This window comes from Crocuta crocuta, unplaced genomic scaffold, assembly GCF_008692635.1.
Source record: "Crocuta crocuta isolate KB4526 unplaced genomic scaffold, BGI_CrCroc_1.0 scaffold241, whole genome shotgun sequence".
Lineage (NCBI taxonomy): Eukaryota > Metazoa > Chordata > Mammalia > Carnivora > Hyaenidae > Crocuta > Crocuta crocuta.
Window position 1 is genome coordinate 3,109,426 of NW_027527807.1, and position 6,731 is coordinate 3,116,156.

General features: G+C 47.9%; 1 protein-coding gene across 1 annotated transcript in view; it reads right to left on the bottom strand.

Annotated features, from left to right (window-relative positions):
* Positions 1-6,731, bottom strand: part of ADGRG4 (adhesion G protein-coupled receptor G4) — a 105,396-nt gene that overhangs the window by 189 nt on the left and 98,476 nt on the right.

The window sequence follows — 6,731 nt, forward strand, 5'->3', positions numbered from 1 at the left end:
ACTTGCTCTAAGGCTATGTCCCTCCCCTTCCCCAATTTCTGGGCCTTGCGGGGTGGTCGGTGGTCGATGCGCAGCTGTTACTCAATTAGTGCTTGTTAACCTTGTTAATAGACGGCCCCACTGAATAGATGAGTGAATGGCTTTGGAAGGAGGACCCCGGCAGACACGGGAGGTAGAGAGAACTTATAATTGCCCAGGAGTGAGGTAATTAAGACCTCCATCGGGGTGATGGCTGGAGAAGCGACGGAAAGATCTAAGAGATACCGTGCTATGCTACGATTTCGGGTTGGGAAGAAAAATGTAGCCACGACACAAAGACATTTCTAAAATGCACCTTTGTTAAATCTGAATACTCCTTAACAATGAGCTGAGCGAACCGCAATCAGATCCATTCTCTCCAAATGCTTGGAGCAGAGGGCACTGGGAAGGGCTGCTCTCAGGAATTAGACTTGCTTTTTTCAGCTCGCCCCGGGGTTCCATTTTGCGTGGGGTGAGAGGATGGGCATTTTCTTTTCACACATGTCCGTTGCACAGAACAAGGCAGCTCCCCCTCCTCAACGAGGTCCAGTCATTAATGTTTCTTTTGTAATCTGCATAATACTTCCAGGGAGGGGCCCAGGGAGGCGGTCCCGGGACCCATGACCCAAAGGGTCTGGCTCCTCAGGGCCCTGTTAGTGCAACAAAGCACAGTAGCGTAATTGGCGTGGAGACTGCATATGCTGTAGGCTGAACACAGATGGCATTTTCTACGGTGGAAGAAACCCATTGCAGAAATGTAAGTAAGTTAGACTCTGCTCCTTAGTGTAAAAGATTGTCAGACATTCGCGGAAGGCTATGCAGTTGAGTGTGGTGGAAGCCCATAGTCTGGGGGCAGTGGGAGGGGCAAGGTGAATGGTGTAGAGACCCTGAACCAAGCCCGTGGGTGGTACTTGGGGAAGAAGAGGGAAGGAAGGATTCCAGAGGCATTTCAGACCTGGGAACAAATGAAATGCGGGTGTCCAGACATTGCAGGAAACAGAGACGGTCTGCCAGCTTTCCAGTTTGGGCAATGGCACAGGCCGGGGCAGAGGGGGTGAAGCTGATGAGGCTGGAGGTGAACACGTGNGAAATATGGGGCTGGAGGTCAGTAGAGACCTGTGGGCTGCAGATACAGACATGAAAGTCGTAAGCGCGTTATTGATCACAAGAGCCCCGGAAGTGAGGACTCTCTCCCAGGGAGAATACACAAAGCAAGAAGGCAAGACTAAGGAGAGGGCCCTGAGAAAAGCCAAGAGCCAGAACAGAATAGCGTCGAGGAAGCTGAGGGAGAATGAAGGTTCAGCACGGAGGGGTCGTCACTAATTTGGGAGGCTACAACAGGTTGGAGGGGATAAAGGCTGAGAGGAAGTCATCAGACTAGCCAACCAGCAGGCCCCTGGTGATCTTTTCCAGAGCAGTTTCAGTGGTGCAGGGGACAGAAGAGTGGGGGACCATGAGAGCTTTGGTGTTGGCAGAAAGAAGATGGGGTGGTGGCTTGAGGAGGGAAGGAAATTTAGTGCGCCAGAGGTTTGGGCGTTGTGAGCAGAGAGAGACAGACTTGTGTCACAGGAGGTAGGTCGGTCGCTGAGGAGGTGATGGAGGGGTGTGTGTTAGAAAGGGGGAAGAACTCCTTTCCTTTGAAACAGGAAGGAGTTGACACACACAATAGAATGTGGTCTTTCAGGACACACCCTCACGATCAATAGAAACATTAGTGCCTGGGGGGTGCCTGGATGGTTTCTGGAGTTCAAGCCCAGAGTGGAGGAGTTGAACTCTGCGCTGGCAGCCCGGAGCCCGCTTGAGATTCTCCATCTTCTTTTCTCTCTGCCCCTCCCCCACTAGAGCTGTCTCTGTCTCTCCCGAAATAAATAAACTTATAAAACAAATATTAGTGCCTGGGAAATTAACAGAGTTACGATGCACTCAGACTTGAATAACTAATTTGAATCACTCATGCCAACAGCTCACCCTCTCCTCCTAATTAACCTACGGCACCTTAACTATTCTGTACACTAATACATACTTGTCAGGTTAACGTCGCTTTGAGTTATACTTTCTTTCACAACTAAACCCTCTTCAGGACTCTCAGTCTTTATAACTCGTAGCTTACGGAATAATGTTTGTTCACCATCTTTATATTTTTGAGAGCAAGCGAGCGAGCATGAGCACGGGAGGAGCAGAGAGAGAGGGAGACACAGAATCTGAAACACGCTCCAGGCTCTGAGCTAGCTGTCAGCACAGAGCCCCATGGGGGGCTCAAACCCATGAGTCATGAGATCATGACCTGAGCCATAGTCAGATGCTTAACCGACTGAGCCACCCCAGGCGCCCCTGCTCACCATCTTTATAAAGGAGCATTGGCTTGGCCAGGAAAACAGTCTCAGATGTTAGTTTACTTCTGTAGCACTTAACTGGGCAATTAGGGGAGGAGTGGGGAGAAAATATTGCATATATGGGGGGAAAAGAGGGGGGCAACTTTACGGCCTTGTTACACTCGAGACATGCTCGATAATGGAGATGCTTGTCCCATTTTGAGAGAAGATTGTGTTTTTGAAAGAAGCTTTTTTCTTCAGCCTCTGGTAGTTACATATAATTACGATATCCTAGGGAACACAAATGCGATGAAAACTTAGCAGATGTGTCCTTTGGAGGTCATCTTAAGAGATGTGGTTTGATGTGCATTACAGCAAAACTTATTCTGAGATTTTTGTTTGTTTCCTGCACACAATGACTCATCTAACACATTGATCTGAGACATTAAAATCTGTATTATTCTCAAAGGTGTGGATGCCTGGGGGGCTCAGTCAGCTGGCGTCCGACTCCTGATTTTGGCTCAGGTCATGATCCCAGGGTTGTGGGATCCAACCCTGCGTCGGGCTCCATGCTGAGCGTGGAGCCTGCTTACGACACTTTCTCTCTCTCTCTCTCTCAATCTCCCTCTGCCCCACCCCTGCTCTCTCTTTCTCTCTTGCACGCGCATGTGCTCTCTCTCGCTCTCTCTCAAATAAGTATAAAAAAATAAAAAGGTGTCAGAGCATGCATTTGATTCTAGTGTAAACAATATAAAGATAATAACTACCATTTATTGAGTGCCTGCTATGTGATAGATGTGTTACATATACTATCTCAGTATGCAAAATCTTTTTCTCGAATCTCTTAATTTTTTCAATAACACTGAGAGATGGGCAAGGCTGTTGATCCTTTTTTAAGGAGAAGGAAGCTAGGACTTCCTCTCCCAGCTACCACCCATCTCTTCGTTCGCATTCACAGCATACATCGTTCAAGAGCTGTTTCTATTGCCCATCTCCAAGTTTTTTCTTAGAGCCACTCCAGTTAGGTCCATGCCTCCACTATTCCATAAAGCCAGCTCCGGTGAAGTCCCCAATAACCTTCACAGTTCCAGCCCCTGGGTCAGTTGTCAGTCATCATCTTTCTTGATCCATCAGCGGTGTTTAAGACAGTGGATCACTCCCTCCTCTTTGATGCACTTCCTTCCCTTGGCTTTCGGGACATCACACTGTCTTGATTGCCCTTCAACTTCTCTGATACTCTTCAGTCTCCTTTCCTGGCCGTGCCCCTCTGACTTCTCTATGCTGTGGGGCCTCAGGACTCAGTCCTTGGAGCTCTTCCCTTATTTCTACTCACTCCTTGGGTGGTCACAGCTTGCCTCAAAGTAATCTCTATGTGTGTCCAACTTCCTACTTAACATCATCCCCACTAGGATTTCTTTTTTGTTGTTGTTGTGTTTATTTATTTTGGGGAGAGCGCAAGCTGGGGAGGGCCAGACAGAGGGGGACAGAGGATCCAAAGTGTGCTCTGCGCTAACAGCAGTGAGGGCTCGAACCCATGGACCTCGAGATCATGACCGGAGCCGAAGTCTGATGCTCAACTGACTGAGGCACCTGGGTGGCACTTGGTGTGTCCAAAACACTGCTCCTGATGAAAAAGCATGAAAAAAAAAAAAAAAGGAAAACCGGCTCCAAACGATACCCTTTATCAGATGTAGGGAGGATGTCCATTCAGATCTCGTTGGTCAGGCCAAAAACCTTAGGGTCATTCTTGACATCTTTCTTTTTCTCAATCATCATACCCCATCTGTCATGAAATCGTGATGATTTCCACATTCAAAATATATCCAGAATTCAAGCACTCCTCACTGCTACCTCCCTGTTCCTTGATCTTCTGCCTACCACAGAGGGTAACTCCCTGTACTCTCTGTTAGGCCGTCAACTTCTCTATGAGACCTACCCTGATCACCCTATTTATTTATTTATTTTAATGTTCATTTATTTTTGAGAGTGAGAGAGAGCACAAGCAGGGGAGGAGCAGAGAGAGGGAGACACAGAATCCGAAGCAGGCTCCAGGCTCCAAGCTGTCAGCACAGAGCCTGGTGTGGGGCTTGAACCCACGAACTGCGAGATCATGACCTGAGCTGAAGTCGGATGCTCAACCGACTGAGCCACCCGGGCGCCCCCTGATCACCCTATTTAATACTGCCACCTGCACCCAATCCCCGGCAATCCAACGCCCAAGTAGCTTTTTCTTTAGCTTTTTCTTTTTCTTCCTCAGCTTTTTCTTTAGCCCAAGACGCTTACCGCCTTCTACCACATCACATAATGTATTTATTTATTATGTTAATCGTGTGTGGTATATTTCCCCCTATTAGAATGTCAGCTCTGTGAGGGCAGGAGTTTTCACCTGTTTGCTTTGCTACCATGCCCCCACGCACCTAGAATAGGACCATGCATGTAGCAGACCCATCGGTGTCTGTTGGATCAAAATAAAAAGCCCAAGTATCTTGCCAAAGGCCGGGTACACAGTGATAGGTCCTGCATTTAAACTCTGGAGTCTCTGATACTAACGCCCATGCCCTTAACAATTCCTTCCCACTACCTCCCATTGCAGCCTGGGGCAGGGACTCACAGCAGGTGTTCTCTGAACCCTTTCTGGGTGCCAGGAGGGCAACGCGGTTTTGCTACAGCTGAGCATCCAACGTGTTATGATGATGATTGTCCTGGGAAACGTTGAGTCGAGTAGGTCTACACGCACTATAGAATAGACTGGAATTTAGTTCGTTGTAAGGGGGAAGAGGCACCAGGGAACGCGAACCATCAAACAAGTGTTGCAGAACAGCATCACCTGGGTCTCCAGAAAGCTTTCATGTTCGATTGCCTCATGGGTATGTAAGTGAGGGTGGTCGGGGCAGGGAGCTGTTCTCCGCAAACTGTCATGCAAGGTTGACATGTGTTGATAAGCACATCGATAAAAATCATTAGGCTTCCTCGGGCCCCGTGAGGCATTGTTACAATACAGAAGGGACTGCGCTGGTATTCTTACTGACTTGTTTAGTAAACTTCTGAAACCCCTTGAAGCAGACTGTCAAAAATTCTAGTTTTCAACCGTATGCTGTAAATTAGAATAGTTGAGAACTCTTGCAATTAGCTAAGTTTCACTGGTTTGATATGCAGGCAGGTCAGGGCAGTACGCTTTTCTTTTTTTCCTGCTTTTGATTTTAAATTTAAAAAAACATATGAAGGAGGCAGAAATCATGGGATGGAGCTGAATTCATTTAAAGAGCAAACGGCAGCAACAGAACAAGGGAGAATTCTCCTCAGTGGATGCACATGGTCAGGATAAGGGAGTCCTGGGCACGGGAGGCAAGGGTCTAGTCTAAGCTTTGCAGCTGAGCGTGTGACTTTGGCTTGGTCATTTCTCTTCTCAGGGCCTCAGTTTCCTCATCCATAAAAGAAGTGGTGGGGTGAGGGGCAGGCTCTCCTCCAGCCCTCATCCTGTGCAAGCTCATTGTTCTGGGTTAGAGATAAAGGTGTTGCTTGAAACAAATCTTTAAGAGGCTAGGAAGTGTTTCAGTTCATTTCTTCTTTTTTTCCCCTTAAAGTTTATTTATTGATTTTAAGAGACAGAGTGAGAGAGAGCAGGGAAGGGGCACAGAGAGACGGAGAGAAAGAATCCCAAGCAGGCTCCACACTGTTAGCGCAGAGCCCAGTGCAGGGCTAGAACTCACGAACCGCGAGATCATGACCTGAGCCAACATCAAGAGTCAGATGATTAACCGACCGAGCCACCCAGCGGCCCCACAGTTCATTTCTTTACCTCGGCATTTCGTTAGTGCCTTAGGTGCGGAGGGTTGAGCTAATCAAAGCCAGCTCATGACCCATTTATCATCATGGGCATCTGGCTTAATTGAGTTATTCCGTCACCCCCACGTCCCATTCCCATTCTCCTCTCTCTCCGTCATTGGCAACCATGCTGTTCTGTCCGATTACTCCGGTTTTGTTTGCACGTGTTCTTACAAAGTGTGTATTGTCGTTTTCAAAAAATGCCTTTTTTAAAGTTCTGGAAATATTACTATATATATTATTCTGTCTCTTGCTATTTTTTTTTTTTTTACCCAGCATTATGTTTGAGGAGCCCATCCATGTGGCTCTATGTACATCGAATCCCCCATTCCTGATTGCCAAAAAATACGGCTAGGTGTGTACGTGACAGTTTCCCTCTCCGACGTCTTGGTGATGGCCGCCAGATTGCCTCTGACTTTGCTGTCACCGTAAATAATGCTGCCGTAAGAAGCTTTCCAGTTTAGAAAAGAATCGTAGGTGTGGGCAGGATGAGGAAAGGGGTGGCTTCTGAGCCGGGACTGGGAAGCCAAGGTGCTCGCGTTGGGGTCTCCTTTGCTCCAGCCTGGAGAGCCTGGG